The 22270-nt window shown below is 35.9% G+C and overlaps 1 non-coding gene across 1 annotated transcript; it reads left to right on the forward strand.

Annotated features, from left to right (window-relative positions):
* The first annotated feature begins 361 nt into the window (after positions 1–361).
* LOC114391294 lies at positions 362–468 on the forward strand. The gene has a single exon (XR_003662096.1). It is a non-coding gene; the product is annotated as a small nucleolar RNA R71 (small nucleolar RNA).
* Positions 469–22270: the final 21802 nt, after the last annotated feature.

Here is a 22270-nt window from a genome sequence, read left to right on the forward strand (position 1 = left end):
AGGGCAAAGGTCTGTATGGGGGTCAACAGAGGAGCATAAACCACAGACCCTTGCGATAGGTACAGATTTCTAATTCAAGGCCAACTGGGTTACCAGGTTAACCAAGGCATCTAGTTTACCTTCAAGCTTCTTAGTTTCAGCTGATGAAGATGAATTCGTGGCTACTTCATGCACTCCTCAAATGACAATAGCATCATTTTTGGCACTAAATTGCTGGGAGTTGGATGCCATCTTCTCAATTAAATTCCTGGCTTCAACAGGGGTCATGTCTCCAAGGGCTCCACCTCAGGCAGCATCTATCATGCTTCTCTCCATGTTACTGAGTCCTTCATAAAAACATTGGAGAAGAAGTTGCTTCGAAATCTGGTGGTGAGGGCAACTGGCACATAGGTTTTTGAATCTCTCCTAGTATTCATATAGGCTCTCTCCACTGAGTTGCCTAATGCCTGAAATATCCTTTCTGATGGTCGTGGTCTTGGAAATAGGGAAATTTTTTTCTAAGAATACTCTCTTGAGGTCATCCTAGCTCGTGATGGACCGTGGAGCAAGGTAATAAAGTTAGTCCTTTGCCACTTCTTCTAAAGAATGAGGAAAGGCCTTTAGAAATATGTGATTCTCCTGGACATCTGGGGGTTTCATGGTGGAGCAGACAATATGGAATTCTTTCAGATGTTTGTGTGGGTCTTCACCTGCAAGGCCATGAAACTTTGGAAGCAAATGGATCAGTCCAGTTTTAAGAACATATGGGACATCCTCATCAAGGTACCAGATGCACAGGCTTTCGTAGGTGAAATCAGGTGCAGCCATTTCCCTTAGAGTCCTCTCACGGGGAGGAGGTTGTGCCATGTTCTCAGAATGTTCACAATTAGAATGTTCAAAATTATAATGCTCAAAATCAGGATGTTCAAAATCACCAATAACAGAATGCACAGACTCTCCAGTAACAGAATGCACAAACTCTCTAGTAACAGAATGCTCAGGATGCTCAAAAGGTATAAAATGATGTCTAACTAATCTATGAAATGTCCTATCTATCTCAGGATCAAAGGGTTGTAAGTCAGATGGATTGCCTCTAGTCATACACTACATTCAGCATGCACACAACTAGTTGCCTTCTTATGCAAGTAACAGTGTAGGTTTGAACTACAGCTACCATTAAATGATATCCAAATGACTTGAAATTTTTTGAGCAACCTTATAAAATGATGAGAAGATAGCACAAAAAATTTCAAACGAAAATTCAAAGTCTAACTATAGAAGCTAAAAATGATAAGTTAAGAAAAATAAGAGAATAATACTTGGAAAATAAAAAACTTTTGACAGAATCACAATTTTTAGAAGAAGGAGACCTCAGCCGGCCGGCTTCCACGGCATGGGAAATTTTTTTTCTACCCTAAATACATATATAATAATAGCGATTTTGATAACCAGAGCAAAAGTTATGGCCATTTGAAGTTTTGACAAAAATCAAATTTGCTACTTTTTGGGAACTTTCAAATTTGACCAAACTAAGGGCTCTAGCTATTTTTCCCACAAAATATGAATCAAAAGAAGTGACCACAAGAAAATTCAGCCAAAAATAACAACTATAGCTACCAAAACAAAAGATCCCAATTAATTAAGCAAGAGTAGTCTCTAAAATTTGTCGCTAAGGGATTTCCACTACTACCCTGTTTTCCAGTTCACAAAAGTGGTCGCTAAATCCATCGCAAGGCACTATTGACAGCAAAACACAAAAACTGAAATAGGGGAAGCGCTGAACAGAAAAACTAAAACAAAACACCACACTAAACAGAATAACAAGACTCTAAACACACTAACACAACACTAGCACAACACTAACACAACACGAAAGCATAAAACAATAAAACATAAAACACGAATTATGAACCTTTGGACACTGCTCCCTGGCAACGGCGCCAAATTTGATCAAGGTCGTACCCGAATCAAATAAACATTAAAATGCAGTAACTAGGAAGTGATCCTAGGTCGTTTCCCAACGAGCAATGATAAACCAATTGTTCATAATATACTAGCAGTAACAGTAACAATGGGGGGGGGGGGGTTGTTTGTTGTGTGAATTAAAGCACAAGCGAACTGAAATACGGAATTAATAATAGTAAAAACGTGTTGTTTGGTCTGATTCTGAAGCCATTCTCTTGTCCTAGGTTATGAAGAATTCATCCCTAACAATTAACCACTTAATCCAACCCTATTTTAATTTACTAAGTGAAAATCAATTTAGGGCTGTCAATATGTGATTAAGCAACACATACACCAATTAATCCCTTGTTCATTAAGCACGAACGCAATTTAAGCACAGAGGCAATTAATCGAACACGAAGCATGCACATATTAATAGAACTCATGTGGGTTAATTGGTGAAGGGAAAACTGCTAGGAAGCTACATTATAAACAGAACCTCGAAGAGAGTTAAGCTTCGTCCTTAGAAGGAAACAACACCAGAAATTTAGCCTTCCATAATTTCAACCAAAAACAGAAAACGCAATTGAAGCTAAAGGTAGAAACGTAAATGAAACTGGAAATAGAAACGAGAATGAAACTCAAACAGAAATGTAAATGAAACTAAAGGCAGAAGAAGAAATAAAAATGAAGTTGCAATTAGAAGCAGAGCATGGAAAAATGCATTACGTGAATAGTAACAATAAGCTCCAAAACCTAAAACCCTAAACCCTGTGCTCTGAATAATTGTCTAACAGAATAATCTTTACACGAATCCCAAGGCTACTATATATAAGGGTCACTCAGAGTCACTGGGCCCTATCACATTATTCTGGCCCAAAACGAAATAAACACTGAACAACATAAAATAAAATTGCAATCTCCTAATTAAAAATTAACTAAGGTAAACGTTTCTTTATTTTCCCTCTTTAAGTCCACGACCAAAATCCGGGTTAAGCCCAATGCTTCATTAATTCCTGAAATTAGATTGAAAACATCAAATAGCTGAATGAGCCCAAGTAATAAAACTGCCTAATTAATTTGACAATTAAGACTAATCAGTAATTAAAATGGTGCAAAAAGGGTTAAGAAATAGGAGAAAATAATGGCACATTAGTGACACATATCCTACCTTGTTCGATACCAGTAAGTTTCAGGGGCAAAAATTCTTTTAAGGGGGATGCAATTGTAATAGTCGTGCATTTTGGTTTTTCATTTAAATAAAAATAAATAAATAAATAAATTTAGGTCATCAATTTCCTCACTATATAAAGAAACTTTTAGCCTTGAGCATGTTTATAAATATTTTTATTCCTTTTTTCTCTGATGCTCAAGAACCTTAACAGAACAACCGAAGGAGGTGCTCTAGAGAGCACCAGAAATGCCACCATTGTTAGCGGAGAACGCTTGAGCGGCTACATCGAGGTAAGGGATGAGTTACTTATGCTTGGGGATTAGACTGAACATTTGTAGGGATCCCTAGAGGATCAATTTTGGGTTGTTTTATAAATTTTTAATTCACAAACCATTTTCTAATCGAATATTTCATACGCTAAATTGAGTGTAATATCTATCACCATAAACATCTATGTTTCTGTTTACTGTATATTGACATAATAATTTTATTGAAGTGACATGGTGTTATCACAATTTTTGTTTGGTTCCAGAATTGTCAAATTGTTATCACTCGATTTTTTTGTGTATATTAACGTTTATGATTTTTTTTTGTTTTACGCTTGTTCATTGACCACTGTTTTTGAATTTTCACTCAATTTCTATCACTCGAACTAAATGTTTGGCACAAGCAATTCTATTCTCGTGGCTTGCAATCTAAATTTTATGTACCACGTACTGTACCAGTTCTCTTATATATATATATATATATATATATATATATATATATATGTATATTCTAAAAATATATAAAAAGTTAAAGTAAAAAAATAGATAAAGTTATAGGAATTATTGCTTTATAATAATTATTTATGCTACACTTCAATTTAATTATTGTAGAGGCTCTTTTTAATGGAAAATAATACGGTTCGGTTTAATATATATAGGTTTTGTGTTATGTAAATATTACTACTGTGTGACGTGTATATGATTCATGAGGTATGATAAATTTTTATATCGGGATTATGAAATGGTGATTGAGATTGTGTGTAAGTGATAAACTGAGTATGTAATGAATTGTGAAATACACGTGTGTTGAGATGTTGTATGTATTTAGTTGTGAGCTATGAATTGTGTAATCATACAACTGTAAGACCCTTTAAGAGTGATGAGTTAATGCGCGACAAGTTTGTGATGAGTTTTACTGTGGAAACCCGACGAGTTTAATCACTTGAGGTGGCTAGTTAAAATAATTCTAAAAATCATTGAGATTTTGAAAACAATTGAGTAGTTATGTGTATTGCATAGTTCATAGGTAGAGTCTGTGTGTTAAAATATTTTTTGGGTTGGACTTGAATCAGGAGGTATAAGCCCTGATGGACTTCTCGAAGTCTAGGCCTTAGGGGTAAATACACTCGATTTGAGTGCTCCTTTAAGCCTGGGCCGATCCCACATGATTGGAGGATTCTCGCAAAACAGAGTGACCCTAACTGGTCTCCCTATGATTTGAGTGCTCCTTTAAGCCTGTGCCGATCCCACATGATTGGAGCATTCTCACAAAACAGAGTGACTCTGACTGGTCTCCCTATGATTTCACTTAGTGAGAGTGACCTGACTTACCCATTGTGATGCAATCCTACTCAACAAGGGCATTGGATAGAAGACTCCAAGAAGATTGGGCCAGAGATGCAAGAGAAGGCCCTAGGGTTCTCATGAGCCTTAGGGTAGATTTCGGGCCCATGGTCTAAGTATGAGCCCGCTTATCTTTGTACATATTAGATTAAGGTTTCATTATTTTTGGGCCTTGTATTTAGGGCTCCAAAAAGTAGGTAAGGTACCCTAGAAATGTAGGATTTTTTAGCCCTTGTATTTTAGGACACCTAGACTAGTTTTTTGTAATAGGGGTAGTTTTGTAATTTCACATGCATTAAGTGAATATTTGATGTGTGTGGTTGGAAATAAATTTAATTGAATTGGGAGAAGCCCAATCCAATTAAATTTTAGAGGGGGAAGTGAGCATTTGCTTGCTACACCCCATTGCCACATCATATAGTCACACTTTGTGCATGTCCTTCATGCTTTACATGCCTCATGACACCTAAGCACACTTAGTAGAGAATCTTGGACTTGATCTTGGATTAGTGGGCTGAACCATAGCTAAAATTCACTAATCATAATTAGTGAAATTTTGGCTCCACAAATTCAATTTCAAATTCAAGTGAAATTTGAATAGAAATTCCAATTTCCCTCCAATTTTGTGTGACACTTAGGCTATAAATAGAGGCCATGTGTGTGCATTTTTTTCAACTTTGATTATTTGAAAATTAAACTTCAGATTTCAGAGCTCTCTTAGAGCACAAAATTTCGTGCTCTTCTCTTCCTCTCCCTTCATTCATCTCCTTCTTCCTCCAAGCTCTTATCCATGGCCTCCTATGGTGGTGAGCTTCTTCTAGACTCATCTTCTCCTTGAAGTGGCGTCTCCTCTCTCTCTTCCTTCTCCATTCCGCTGCCATTCATCTTCCAAGAAGCAAAGGAATCCATTGATGAAGAAGATCCTAGGCCTACAAGCTCCAATGGAGCTTACATCACATTGTGAGGCATGTCTTGCATGTACTCCTAGGTGCTCGACGAGGTTTTTCATTAAAAATGGCACCACATTGCATGTAGGCTTAAGTCTAGTGTATTTGTTGCATAAGGCTTGTGTTTGACTTTCATTGAGTTTAACGACTGATGTTTTGGTGTTATTGACCAATGCAAAGATAGGGAGACTCCTTGTTCTTTTCAGCTCTGAATTCATGACCTTGGCAAGATTTGTTGTCATGTGACCCCATCGTCCCCTGTTGTCCCAAACTACCATTTTTTTTGGATCTTCTCTGACCAGTTAGTCACTTTCTTATTTTTTTTCATTACATTGTTGAAGCAATATACAAATTCTGGCTCAATTGTGGCATACCTTGACAGTTGATGAACAAAATACATTAACAATGTTTGTCCATGTAAAGTTTAGTGAAAAATAAAAATTCTTTGGTCATGGAACTTACAGTTGCTAATGACCTCTTTCATTAGACTTGACTTGTTGAAATATCTCATGAATTTTTGTGCAATGTGTCTAACTAGTGTTAGTACCCGTGCAACACATAGAGACATAGAAACATATAAAATTTATTGATAAGCATTACAAATATTATATTAATATTAATGATTAATAATTATTAACATGAGTGTTATAAACATTATACTTTATTTTTGTTATGTAATAAACATTTTAATTAGGTAAAAGAATCTTTAATTTTGTTTGGACAAAAAATCTTAGTCAAAAAGCTTATTTCCATGAATTAAAAATAATTTTTTAATTTATTTTCATAAAAAATTGTTCATCCCATGTGTTATATTTATATTTTTTCCTATAAGTTAAAGTTAAAATTTTCTTCATATTTAGGGGTAGTCACGGGTATGGGTCACTTGTGAATCCGAATTGATCCAAACCGATTCGAATGGTTTAGGTTAGGTCATTTATGTATTTGAGTGAAAACCAAATCGAACAGACCAAAATCGTTCATGTATGAGTTGGGTCACAAGTTTAGATTTATAGATCCATTGACCCGACCCGCGAATCCATAATTAAAATATAAATGTTACATATATATATATATATATATATATATATATATATATATATATATATATATATATATATATTAAAAACTTTAAAAAATAATTTGACGATCAGGGAAGGTGTGGTACTACATTCTTTCATGTATGGCTAGAGATATATTGGTCATTCCTGTATCTATTGTATCATTTGAGTCTACATTTAGTACAAGGGGTAAAATTCTAGATTCATTTCATAGTTCCTTGAGTCTCACTATTGTTAAAGCTCTTATTTGTGCCCAAAATTGGTCTAGATATGCTAAGCAAGTTGAAATAAATGAAGAGGAAAAGATTGAATTAGGTGTGTAATCTCTTATTTCATTTTTTATATTTGTATAAAATATCAATTAATTTTTGTGCTAATGGGCTGTGTTTAAATTTTTAGAGTTATTTGGTTTAGCTTTAAATATTGTTAATATTAGGAATGCAAGTATTGAAACTTCTTAAGGTATTACTTTCAGATACATATTTATTTGTTTCATCTTTTTTTATATTTATTTTTTCTGTCATGTTTATAATATTAATGAATCATATTTTGTTCATTTGTTTCAGCAAATCTGGTTACAACAAAGCTTATTAATTGCAAGAAATTAGTTTGTAAGAAATAGTTGTGATTCAAACTATTATAGTAAATCTTGTTGAATAATATTTTGCTTTAATTTATACTAGTCTATTTTTGAATATTCTGTTGATGATATTAAATGAATCAATTTTATCACTTTTAGACATTTGACAATATTGTGTTAATTGTATTGGATATTTGAATGAATCATGATATAAAATAGTAGTTCTAAGAAAAAAGAAATCAAATTTAACCCATTGGCCCGAATCGAACCAAACCGTTCATGAATGGATTGAGTTGGGTTTGAGTTTTAAAAAAAAGTTTGTGAAAACCGAACTGAACCAAACCGATCAAATTTGATAGGGTTGGATTCTGAATTTGATCAAAACTGACCCACGAACACCCCTATTCATATTTTCATGAATAATTTATTTAAATGATAAGATAAACAAATAAAAAATAAATATTAGTTTGCAAAATGAATTGCATCTTATTTGAATTATAATTTTAGCACAACTTATTATCATCTAAGAAATTTAAGATAAGCATTTAAATATTATTTTAATATTAATGATTAATAATTATTAAGATGCGTGTTATAAGAATTATAAATATATATTATAATTATTAATGTGATTTTAAGTAAATTGTTTATACCTTAAATTAAGTGAAAATTTTCTTACTTACTTTTAAGAAAAAGATCCCATGGATTAAAATTCCTTTACTTCAATTTCATAAAAAAATTCGTCTCCATGTTTAATATTTTAAATGTAATTTGTATTTTAATAAAATTATATATACATATCAATTTACAAAAGGAAACTAAAATTTGATCAAATGAAAAAAAATCTTTTATAATTTATTAAAGTGAAAAGATAATAAATAAAAATGGATAATAATTTGTTTAAAATTAATTTTAGACGATAATTTTGCAAAAAAAAAATAATGATTATTCACTAAACAAATATTTAGAGTGGAGGATACTGTGTTTAAATAAAAGATATAAGTCTTGCAAACAACAAAATTATCCAAAATCGAAGTTGAATACCAAAGTTTGAAAAGAAAGGCTTTCAATTTGATAATTTCAATTAGAGGTTTTTATGTTTTAAAAGATTTATACATGCAAATATAGATTAAAAAATGACTCGGGTGTGCTTTCTAATTCTTGACTCTGATCTCATTCAATTAATTGTCATTTACGCTTGAGTACTAATATGACAATTAATTGTCATTCATTTTTAAAGTATTCTTCTTAGTGATAAAACAATACTATATTTTTATTATATACTAATCATAATATAGTCATCCAATTTTATGCGTAGTCTTTGTTGAGATGAGCTTACAGAAAAAAAAATAAAAATTAAAGAGGTCTAGACTTCCAAATTATCCATTGGAAAAAAACGATTCAAATCCATGTAGCTGCTGCATTGGAACTTATCATTAAATCATGTCACACTACTTTAAAATCACATTTGTTACATTGTACAACATTTGTTGATCATAGAATACATATATCCAAGTGTAACATCAAGATAAGGATCTTCATTAAATAAAGGTAGGGGATCTTTGAAAAAAATTGACTAATAAAAATAAAGAAAATAAGTCTGAGAATGCTAAACAATGTGGACATGCATATGTTATGAAATCATTAATATAACTAACGATTACAAATAGATTAATTAGTAAAGAAATAAGTCATGAGAAGGATTTTACAAAGGGCATCAGATTTGTACCGATAACGAAGATTAGTACCATATGAAATAGAATGGATGCTGCCATTTAAAAAACATTAATCTATGTATACTTCTAAAGAATAGTATGAACAAACATAACAAAAAAAATATCTATGCATCAAAGGACCAAAAAATAGTATGAACAAACATAAAAAAAAAATATATGCAACAAAGGACCTATGGGGAAAAAAAGTAGACTCAAATCATAGTATTTAATAACACACTATAGTGACATAGTATTGTTGCAAAGCTTGATTATAAAACCAAATAAAATCTCCTAATTCCCGTGACAAACTCTGCTTCTTTCTTTTTTGGAGACCTATGCAGTTGGTTCTAGTGTGAACCTTTATGCTATTGACTGTAAGACACCATAAGATCATAAGACACCATCATCTTGCATTTGAAAATTCAACTGTAAGAATCCAATCCAAAAGAAATGATAATAATTTTTTTATAACTCACTTTAGTTGGTGTGGTTGTTGAACAACTTTATAGCACATGTCATCTCTATCAAAGAAATCATTCCATTATGTTTCATTGGAAAGAAAATTGCTGGAAGTTGAACAAACCAACAATGTTAGCTAGTGTTCAGGATCACTCAACTTTACTCAAATGAAGCCTCCATTGTTTGGTTTCACACCATTTCCCATACTACCGTGTCAAAGCACCCATCAACATTCACACTTTGAAATGTAGCATAGATATTTTTGGTGGCTAGTTTTGTAAATACCACCATTAGGGGTAATTCAAAAGTAAACGATAGAGTATACCTTACCTTCCTGTATATCATTATTATATCTGTAAATCTGGCTCTTTCTAGCACAAGCATGGTTTCTATCTCCCTACAATTTCAACAGGAAACATATCAATATTGGAAATCATAATTAGATTCATATGATTAAATTATATAAAAAAAAGTGTGAAATAGTTATTTGATTAAAAAAAAATAGATTACCTTAGAATCCAACAACACCATCTCCATTGAAAATGGAATTTTTGGTTCTTGAGAAATTAGAAACCAAACATAGCCGAATAACTCTAACAATGATTCTTCAGGTTTCTTTCTCAAGAGTGATTTCAGCCATAGAGTTAAATGTTTGAGAAGTAGACATTGTATGAGGAGGAGGGAAGATCTAAGCGATAGAGCAGTTGTATCTCAAATCCTCTAGCAAAATTCTATATAGAGAGAGATCAAAGACATTGCCGCTTGTTTTCATATTTGATTTGAATTGAATTTGAATATTTGAATTTGAGATTCAAAATACTCACGTTTTGGAGATTGAGATTGAGATGAGATTGGGATTGAGATTCAGATGCCCAAAGAAATCTATGTGCAATCCTTCACGTCTAGCATGGAATTGGAAATAGCAGTAGCATTGGAAACACCACATCTTTGGTAAGTTTCTATTGTGGTTAATGTTGGGACAATAAAGTTCTCACACGCACTCACACTATGCACTCACTGTCGCTCTATGTTAGAGAATAAGAGAAGATGATGAAGGAATTGATTGAGAGAAAATAGAGGGGACTTAGAATTCTGAAAAAAACTTTTGCACTCTCATTCTTCTCATTGATGATCACTATTATTTTTATACACACTGCACATGTAGCTATAACAAACTTCATAGCTGTCAAACTAACTTCAAAATGAATCCCTAACTAACTCCTAACTAACTAACTGAATTACAACATACATCAACATCCCTCCTTGATTCAGATTTGTCAAGGATGTCACTCCTAACTTGTCTCTCAATTCCTTGAACTTGATAGACTTCAATGTCTTAGTTAGTATGTCTGCAACTTGATCTTCAGACCTACAAAACTCGAATTCAAGCTTCTCCTTACTCACTTGATCACACAAGAAATGAAACTTGGTTTCAATATGTTTACTCCTGTCATGTGCCACAGGATGCTTGGCTAAATCAATTGCTGATTTGTTATCAATCAACAACCTCATAGGACCGCAATCTCTCAAGTTCAGTTCTTCCATTAAAGCTTCCAGCCATAGAGCTTGACAAGCTGCCATAGCAGCAACAACATATTCTGCTTCACATGTTGACAAAACAACTAGACTTTGCTTCTTTGAGCACCAAGAGATTGGTGATGTTCCAAATTTGAAAACATACCCAGCAGTGCTTTTCCTGTCATCCTTATCACCACACCAATCTGAATCACTATAACCAAACAATTTTCCTTCTATATTCTTCTGACTGTAAAGATATAAAATGCCAAGATCCAATGTTCCTTTCACATACCTCAGAATCCTCTTTGCTGCCTGGAAGTGAGGTGTCTTGGTTTCTCCATAAACCTGCTTATCAACCCAACACAATAGGCAATGTCAGGTCTGGTGTTACATAGGTACCTCAATGAGTCTGCAATTTGCTTGTACAAGGTAGGATCAACTTCTTTCTCATCCCCATCTATTTGCAGCTTGATTCCAGTTTCAGTTGGTGTGATCATAAAATTGCACTCCATCATATTGAACCTCTTCAGAATGTCTTCTGCATACTTCTTTTGATGCATGAAAATCCCTTTACTAGTAGAAAAAAATTCAATACCCAGTAAGTATGATAGTTCACCAAGATCAGACATCTCAAATTCTTCCATTATTCTTCCTTTGAACACTCTCATATCTTCTTTATTACTGCCAGTCACTAGCAAATCATCTACATAAAGACATATTATCAAAAACTCACCAAAATCTGTGTTTCTGACATAAACTCCATGCTCAGTAATGCACTTGGTGAAATTCTGCTGAACTAGGAAGCTATCAATTCTCATATTCCAGGCTCTAGGAGCCTGCTTAAGGCCATATAGTGCCTTATTCAACTTGTAAACTTTATCCTCTTGACATGCCACTACATAACCAGGTGGTTGAGTTATGTAGACTTCTTCTTCAAGTAGCCCATTCAAAAATGCTGACTTCACATCAAGTTGATATAGAGACCAGTTTCTGTTGCTAGCAGCTGCCACAATGAGCCTAATAGTTTCAAGTCTTGCAACTGGAGCGAAAACCTCATTGTAGTCCAAGCCATGTTTCTGCAGAAATCCCCTTACTACTAATTTTGCCTTATACTTGGATACATCTCCATTAGGCTTTACTTTTGTCTTATAGACCCACTTCACATCAATATCTTTTTCCTTGAGGTAAGTGGACTAACTCCCAAGTCTGGTTCTTCTCAATTGATCTCAATTCTTCTTTCATAGCTGCTCTCCAATGTGAACTTTGTGAGGCTTCATCATGACTCATTAGTTCTGATTCAGCAAGTAGAGCAAAGTGCACAAAATTCCCTTCTGCAGTGATTGCTATATCAGGATACAATTCATACTCTCTGAGTGTGTATGGTACTTTTCTCTCTCTTTGTGATCTTCTGAGTTGCTCTCCACAAGATGGTACATCATCTTCACTTTGTTTGTCTTCAAGGTTCACAATCACCTTTCTTTCACCACTGTCAACATCATTTATTTCCTAATTCCAGCCTGTCATACCCTAATTTCGTCTGGGGACCATTGTTTGATGGCATGCAACCTTCGCTTGACCGCTTCGAGGAACTTGAAACCCATCATTAAGCAATCCGTGAAGTTCCGCGACATGTCAGGAGTCGAAAGGAAACATTATTGCGCAATCCGTAAAGTTCCGTAAATTCCAGAAGCCGATGAGGGGATGGTTGCGTGACATTACGGAAAGAAAACAAGTATCGTTACATAATTCGTGAGTTTCGTAACGTTACGGAAAAAGAATCAGCAAAAAAGGGGCAAAGGGGGTGTATTTAGTAAAATGGGGGGGGGTGCAAATAGTAAATTTCAAATCTGGGCACTTCTAGAGGTTTCTGGGCATTTTCTTGCTTAAGGTGGAAGCAACCTAGCTCGCCTAGGCGAGCTAGGTGGCAACCACCTCGCCCGTTTTGTTAAAAAATGGGCTTCCGGGACACCCGTAATGCTTCCGTAAAATTCCCCTAACCCTAAATAAGCATATTTCACTTAATACGAGTGAGAAGAAAGATAAAAAAGAAGAAAATCAAGTCCAATAGGCTTCCGTAAAGCTTTCGTAACTTTTCCGTGAATTACGAAAGATGGGTGAACTTATCAAAATGGGGGGGGGTGCAAATAGCAATTTTGAAATTTTGAATTGGGCATTCCAGATTGTTTCTCAAAGCTTGATTGCTTCTGGAGGAAGCAACCCAGCTCACCTGGGCGAGTTGGGCGACAACCTCCTCCCCTTTTTTCCTATAAAAAGGCAAAAGGGGGTTGTTCTAAGGGTCCCTGATCCCCCCCGGTTATGCATTTTAGCTGTTTTGGGTGAAAAAAATTGTTTCCGTGAAGAAAATCCAAGCTGAGGTGCTTCTGTAACGCTTCCGAGATGTTTCCGTAAGCAAATTCGTGAAGGTTTCCTCCGTTCTTCACTGTTCTTCATTCTTCAACGGGTAAATTTCCAAATCCGAGACTTTTAAGTCATTTATTATTTTTTTGGCTTTCATCTTTATTTCGTTCAATTTCAGTTTCATTTTCTTCCATTTTTAACGAGCTTTAACCGATCGTTTAAGCCATTTTCTCGCCTAATAAATGATGAAATAAATTTCAACCGATTATTTGCGTTGTAATCTCGTTTAATCACTGTTAAAACAAAATTTAACCGATCGTTCACACTGTAACCTCGGTTTAGCCAAAAAAAAAAAGCAAAAATAATAATAAAATAATCACAAGCCTTAGTATCATAATGCCATGTACTGGATGCTTGAGTACCCACCTAGTTGTATGCATGACTAATTTTGCACGTTGTTTCCAAATCATCATTGTTACGCACGCCTCGTGGAAATAATATGGGAGTTTAACCCGAAACCGACACCCTGACACATGAATTTGTTTTGCCCCAAATATCAAAATCTGGCACGCGCGGTGAAAAGACCATGTTGAGACACAACCTTAAGCTACCTTGAACTTTGGCCCGTGAAGAGAATCCTCATCCTTCCCCCCGAAGAAGAGGACAGCCGAATCTCCTAAAGGGAGGGCGAATAACAAATGCTAAAAGCCGAATTCCCCAATCAAAGATCGGAAGAAAAAAAGGAAAAGGAAGAAATGAAAGAAAAGGAAAAGAAGGATTCTTGATCAAAGATCGGAAGAAAGTAAAAAGAAAAAGATCGGAGGAAAACAAAATAATTCCCGATCAATAAAGGAAACCAAGAAAGAGAACAGAAGATCTTCGGACCAGATAAATTTTCGGCGAGGTAAATGACCGCCGGCAAAGGGAAAACCCATTTTGAAGTGTTTCTTCCTTTGGGATTGCCATTCAAGGTCGCTCCCGACTGGCGATGTCCCGCCCCACATAAACAAAGAGGAAAAGACTGAAACACCCAGCTTCCTCTCCAAAAACACTACTCTCGAGAAAATCCTATTGATCCGTGATCGCGCATGTAATCTTTTGGTTCGTTAGGAAATCATGTGCAAAATAAAGTCATGGTGCAGCTATGGTTTGGAATTAGGGTAAAACACTTACCTGTGTGAGTTTTTATACACCATGAGTGATTTTATTCCCAGTTTCATTTTGACCCGACGTTTCCCTTGAATGTTCATTTAAAAGCTAAACGTTGACATCCTACCCTTCATTTTCGGTTACAAGGAAAACAATTTTGGCATAAGCATATTGTTTCTCTAAAATATGGTGCCCTCGTGAATGATTTATTTTTTCCTTGCTAAAGCATGTTCGCCTTTTTGGTGAAAGAACCCGGTGGACCATTCAGTCCTAAAATCAAATCTTATTCGGAGCCCCATGAATTGATTGCCATTCATGCATCCTCCACCATCGAGTCCGGAGCCCCACGAATTGATTGCCTAGCGCTGTTCGTGCATCCTCCACCATCAAATCTTATTCGGAGCCCCATGAATTGATTGTCGTTCATACATCCTCCACCATCGAGTCCGGAGCCCCACGAATTGATTGCCTAGCACTGTTCGTGCATCCTCCACCATCAAATCTTATTCGGAGCCCCATGAATTGATTGCCGTTCATGCATCCTCCACCATCGAGTCCGGAGCCCCACGAATTGATTGCCTAGCGCTGTTCGTGCATCCTCCACCATCAAATCTTATTCGGAACCCCATGAATTGATTGTCGTTCATGCATCCTCCACCATCGAGTCCAGAGCCCCACGAATTGATTGCCTAGCGCTGTTCGTGCATCCTCCACCATCAAATCTTATTCGGAGCCCCATGAATTGATTGTCGTTCATGCATCCTCCACCATCGAGTCCGAAGCCCCACGAATTGATTGCCTAGCGCTGTTCGTGCATCCTCGACCATCAAATCTTATTTGGAGCCCCATGAATTGATTATCTTTCATGCATCCTCCGCCATCGAGTCCGGAGCCCCATGAATTGATTGCCTAGCGCTGTTCATGCATCCTCTGTTATCAAGTACGGAGCCTCCGGTGAGGGGAAAATACGGTTTTTGTTATTTTCCCAATCGGTTCCTTCACCAAACATGTGTATACGTGTATATTATGTTATTTTGTTTGTTTTGTTTTGTGTTGTGTAGAGAAAGAAGAAGGAGAGACGGGAGTCAATTATTTCAAATCGTTTTGGTTGGAACTATTGTGATTGAGATCAATTAAATCCCCATGATGGGCAAAGGATGGCCTTCGGGAATCATCATAGATTAATTACGGAAAAGGCTAAGACGTACAAAATCAGTGTCTTATCTTTACTTTCCTCCTATCTCCGATAAAAGGTAAGTAAAGAGGGGCAACTGTCATACCCTAATTTTGTCTGGGGATCATTGTTTGATGGCATGAAACCTTCGCTTGACCGCTTCGAGGAACTTGACACCCATCGTTAAGTAATCCATGAAGTTCCGCGACATGTCGGGAGTCGAAAGGAAACATTATTACGCAATCCGTAAAGTTCCGTAACATTCCAGAAGCCGAAGAGGGGATGGTTGCATGACATTACGGAAAGAAAACAAGTATCGTTACGTAATTCGTGAGGTTCCGTAACATTACGAAAAAAGAATCAGCAAAAAAGGGGGCAAAGGGGGTGTATTTAGTCAAATGGGGGGTGCAAATAGTAATTTTCAAATCTGGGCCCTTCTAGAGGTTTTTGGGCATTTTCTTGCTTAAGGTGGATGCAACCTAACTCGCCTGGGTGAGCTAGGTGGCAACCACCTCCCCCGTGTTGTTAAAAAATGGGCTTTCGGGGCCTCTGAGACACCCGTAATGCTTCTGTAAAATTCCCATAACCCTAAATAAGCATATTTCACTTAATATGGGTGAGAAGAAATTGAAAAAAATAAGAAAATCAAGTCCTATAGGCTTCCGTAAATCTTCCGTAACTTTTTCATGAATTACTAAAGAAGGGGGGGTGAACTTATCAAAATGGGGGGGGGGGGGGGAGCGCAAATAGCAAATTTGAAATTTTGAATTAAGCCTTCCAGACTATTTCTCGAAGCTGGATTGCTTCTGGAGGAAGCAACCCAGCCCGCCTGGGCAAGCTGAGCTCGCCTAGGCGAGCTGGGCGGCAACCTCCTCCCCCTTTTTCCTATAAAAAGGCAAAAGGGGACTGTTCTAAGGGTCCGTGATCCCCCCGACTATGCATTTAAGCTGTTTTGGGTGAAAAAAAATTGTTTCCGTGAAGAAAATCCAAGCTGAGGTGCTTCCGTAACGCTTTCGAGATGTTTCCGTAAGCAAATTCATGAAGGGTTTCCTCCGTTCTTCGTCCGTTCTTCATTCGTTCTCCGTTCTTCAACGGGTAAGTTTTCAAATCCGAGACTTTTAATTCATTTCTTGTTTTTTTGGCTTTCATCTTTATTTCGTTCAATTTCGGTTTCTTTTTCTTCCGTTTTTAATGAGATTTAACCGATCATTTAAGCTGTTTTCTCGCCTAATAAATGATGAAATGAATTTCAACCGATTATTTGCGTTGTAATCTTGTTTAATCACTGTTAAAACAAAATCTAACCGATCGTTCACATTGTAACCTCGGTTAAACAAAAAAAAAAGCAAAATAATAATAAAATAATCAAAATATCTTTAAATAAAATAATAAAAAAAATCGATCGGACGTTTTTTCTTTGGAAGTTTCCTTGAATGAATTGACTAATAACCAAAGTGAAACTAAAGCTAAAATCAACTCACAAATCAAGCTTTGTCCGCAAAAATCACTGAAAACCGTTTTAAGGTCCAGCGCCTTAAACAGTCTTCTTTGCTTTTATCGGTTAACACGGACCGTTCAAAAGCATAAAAATCAACACATCACTTTACTGCCTTCGCGAGAACTACGTAGGTCTGATTTGCTCTTCGATGGAGGATACGTAGGAGCAAAAGCCCCGCTTTTGTCGACCTCATGAGATGGTTAGAGGTCCAACGCCTTAGCTTTTCTCACCAAGTAAAATGGATCATTTTAAGGTCCAACGCCTTAAATGACCATCTTCCAAGTAAAAAAAATTACTTGATTCGCCCCTTTTGAAAGAACTACGTAGGTCTGATTTCCTTATCACAGAGGAATACATAGGAGCAAGGGAAACACCCTTGTCGACCACAAAAAGATAAAAAATACAAAAGACATAAAAAACGTAAAAGGGAAAATAAAACAAATTGAAGTCATATTTGCACACTTGATTAAAGGCTGTCGTCCCTTGTGACGGACGTGTGGGGTGCTAATACCTTCCCCGTGCGTAAATACAACTCTCGAACCTTTCACACTTAAAGTTCGTAGACCACGTCTTTTCCGGTTTTTTCCGACATTTTCCTCGAATAAACGTTGGTGGCGACTCCGTGCATTTTCCTTTCTTGGAAGACGCACCTGCGAGCCCCGCATCGCCTTCCCGCCGAAGGGTAGGTTGCGACGCAACCCTTTGTTTCATTTATCAAGACATATCTACTAATAACAACTTTCCTCATTCTAGGATCATACAACTTGTAGGCACTAGTTGGATGATATCCAATGAGTATCATTGGTTCAACCCTGTCATCAAGTTTCTTTCTAATATGCTCAGGCACATTCTTAAAACACAGTGAACCAAATATTCTAAAATGACTCACACTAGGCTTCTTTTCTGACCATGCTTATTCAGGTGTGTATCCTTGCAATCTCTTAGTGGGACATTTGTTTAGAATATACACAGCAGTAGAAGTTGCCTCTCCCTAGAAGTAATGAGGCATTCCTTTCCCTTTCATCATGCTCCTGGTCATGTTTAGAATGGTTCTGTTTCTTTTCTTAGCAACACCATTATGCTGAGGTGTATAGGGAGATGCCACTTCATGAATTATTCCTTCTTCATCACAAAATACTTGAAATTCATGTGAGTTATACTCACCACCTCCATCTGTTCTAAGCACTTTGATTACCTTATGACTCTGTTTTTCACTCAACAACTTAAACTTCTTAAAGATGTCAGACACTTCACTTTTCTGCCTAATGAGATAGATTCACATTTTTCTATTAAATTCATCAATGAATGACACAAAGTAACTGTTACCTCCTAGGGATTTCACTTCATAATAGATCACTTCAAGCTTTCTTTTGGATCTGATTGGAATTTCTGACATGAAAGAATTCCTTAGTTGCTTTGACACACAACACTCAACACACAACTATTTTGGTATCTCAATTTGAAGGAGACCATGAACCATTTTCTTACTTTTCAATTCACTTAAACTCCTGAAATTTAGATGACCAAACCTGTGATGCCACATCCAGCTTTCATCACTTATAGAAGTAGCCAAGCATTGAAATTTTGCAATCTGAATTCCAATCTTGAATGCTATGTTTCTTAACAAAGGGGCCTTTAGAATCAACCTCATATTGCTATCAAACATCTTCAGTTGACTATCCTCCATCTGCATTGAGTAGCCCTTTTCTAGCAACTGTCCCAAACTCAACAAATTATTCTTCATAATGGGAACATATAGCACATCATTGATAAATGACTGTTGTCCATCCTTCCTCTGAATCATCACCTTTCCAATGCCTTCTGCAGTTACATAGCTATTATCTGCAAACTTGATCTTGCTCTTCACCTTATCATCAATGTTTACAAACCACTCTCTATGTCCAATCATGTGATTGGAATAGCCTGTGTCAAGATACCACAGATTAACAATGTCTTCTTCTGAGTTTGTTGTTGCCATTGGTAACACTTTATCAGAGTCAGAATCCTCATCTTGTGCCAATTGAGCCTCATCTGTATTTCTTGAAACCCTTTTATTTATGCATTCATCTGCAAAATGTCCCTATTTCTGACCGTTATAACACTGAATCCCTTTCTTGTTGAATTTCTTCTTGCCCACTTTGTGATTCCCTCCACTTTTCTTGTTAGTTTCTTCATTTTGGTTATGATTTCCAGAACTGCTGGAGCCCTTACCTGACCCCTTCCACTTATTGTTCTTCCACTTTCCCTTTCCCTTTCCCTTCTTATTCTTGCCACCATCATAGTTGTTCCCTTTGGTTGTTTGGGCTTGCATAGCTTGCTCAGCTGATCTTTGTGAGTTTCTTTCATTGAGCCTCATCTCTTAAGCTTTAAGTATTCCTTGCAGTTCTTCAATCTTCATTTCTTCAAGATCTTGGCCTTGCTCAATTGCCACCACTATATGATTGAATCTTGGTGTCAAAGTTCTTAACACCTTGTCAATGATCCCCAAGTCTGATTGCTTGTCACCATAAGCATTCATTTGATTTGTAATTGCCATGATTCGAGAAAAGAAGTCACCAATGCTTTCTTGATCACTCATTTGTAGAAGTTCATATTGCATTCTCAAGGTCTGCAACTTCACCTTCTTGAGTTTGCTATCCCCTGCATTGGATTTCTCTAGAGTATCCCATGCCTTCTTTGCAATATCAGCAGATCTAATTTTCTGGAAATTATCTGCATCTACACACTGATGAATAATGAACAATGCCTTTGCATCTTTTTTCATCAAATCACGGTGAGCCACCTTCTATGCATCAGTTGGGTTCTTGAACCCCTTCATGCACCACTTCTGTCACATCTTGAAATCAAAAGATTAGCTTCATATGAGCACACCAATCATCATAGTTCTTGCTTAAGAGAACAGACATAGATGCTGGAAAATTTCCATTCGAGGAAGCCATCTCAATTTCGATATCTAAGGATCTTGAACCTCAACTCTGATACCAGTTTGTTGGAACAATAAAGTTCTCAGACGCACTCACATTATGCACTCACTGTCACTCTATGTTAGAGAATAAGAGAAGATGATGAAGGAATTGATTGAGAGAAAATAGAGGGGACTTAGAATTCTAAAAAAAACTTCTGCACTCTCATTCTTCTCATTGATGATCACTATTATTTTTATACACACTGCACATGTAGCTATAACAAACTTCATAGTTGTCAAACTAACTTCAAAATGAATCACTAACTAACTCCTAACTAACTAGCTGAATTACAACATACATCAACAGTTAACAAATAACCCTCATTTTATCATGTGAGACCTGTTTCTATGGCTTTGGCTGCATTTCGACACCCTAAACTTGCCAATATCGTTGATTGGAAATACACTATTTTGCTTAAAAAATAGTGTGAAGCCAGCTTTTTGGTTTGACCATCCATATGGGTTGGGCTTGTGTGCAAAAGGTCTTTTTTGAAGTTGGGTTGTTTCAGTTGTGTTTTAGTATTTTGCATTATGTATTTGCATTTATGTGTTTGAAATGAAAATATTGTTGATTAATGCTTTATTTAGTTAAAGTTAAATAGGTAAGTTTCTTGTAGAAGTTTTCATTTTGTGTTAGGTGTAAAAAGTTTCCATTTATATTCTCTTTATTTGTATTAAGTTATTGATGCAATACATATGCATCAAGTTATCTAGTGTCCACCCATTACCATGTTGCTTGTAAGCACTTGTTATTGAAATGTTCATTTATGGAATTAGGCACAATCCATGTTGCTTTGTCACATGCCTTTTTAAGTTTTGGATGAAAAAATATCAGGCTTTTGTAGTCGTACCCTCAACAAGGGTAAAGACAATTAGAAGGGTGTGGTTGACCCTGTAAAGAAAAAGTACCATCGACTTGAACTATTGATTTGCAATATGGAAACACATCAACAAGTGCCTTAAATATCCAAAAAAACGCGATGGTATGTTGCACAACCAGGAAGTAGCTATCGTTGTTCATTATAAGCTGACTTTAACTCTTGCCAAACAATGGTTCTAGGTACAAATGTTTAAAGCGCTAAGAGCAATTTGTGTAGAAGCAAGCTTCATGATGTTGAATCAAGATTGATTCAAGTTGTTTTGATGATAACAAAGATGATGACAAAAAAAGCCCAAGAGAATGATTTCAAGATTGAGTCAAGAACAATTCAAGAATCAAGAGAAATTTGATTTCAAGATTCAAGAGAAGATGAATTCAAGATTCAAGAGAAGAAATCAAGAAGACTTCACAAGGGAAGTATTGAAAAGATTTTTCAAAAAAACAAACATAGCACAATTTTGTTTTTCAAAAGAGTTTTCTCAAAATTTTTTAAGTTACCAGAGTTTTTACTCTCTGGTAATCGATTACCAGATTCCTGTAATCGATTACCAGTGGCAAAGTTTGTTTTTCAAAAGCTTTCAACTGAATTTACAATGTTACAATTAATTTCAAAATGGTGTAATCGATTACAAGATGTTGGTAATCGATTACCAGTGTGTTTTAATGTTGAAATTCAAATTCATTTGTGAAGAGTCACATCGTTTCATAAAAAGCCTTGTGTACAAGGATTTGGTAATTGATTACCAGTGACAAGTTTTGAACAAAAATCAAAAGATGTAACTCTTCCAATGGTTTTCATATTTTTCTAAAGGTTATAACTCTTTTAATGGTTTTCTTGACCAGACTTGAAGAGTCTATAAAAGCAAGACCTTGATTTGCATTTGAACAACACTTACAACCTTTACAAACAACTTTTCCACATATTCCTTTACAACCTTTGAATCTCTTTGAACATTTTCTTGAACTTCTTCTTCCTTTGCAAAAGCTTTCTAAAGTTTTCTGGTTTTCCAAACCTTGAAAATAGAAGTGTGTTATATCTTTTATTCTCTTCTCCCTTTGCCAAAAAGAATTCGCCTAGGATTAACTGCTTCAATTCTTTTTGTGTCTCTCTTCTCCCTTTTCCAAAAGAACGAAGGACTAACTGCCTGAATTCTTTTGTGTCTCCCTTCTCCCTTGTCAAAGAATTAAAAACGACACAGTCTGAGAATTCTTTTGATTTTTCCCTTTCCCTTATACAAAAGATTTCAAAGGACTAACCGCCT

The sequence above is a fragment of the Glycine soja genome, chromosome 16 (assembly GCF_004193775.1).
Source record: "Glycine soja cultivar W05 chromosome 16, ASM419377v2, whole genome shotgun sequence".
NCBI lineage: Eukaryota > Viridiplantae > Streptophyta > Magnoliopsida > Fabales > Fabaceae > Glycine > Glycine soja.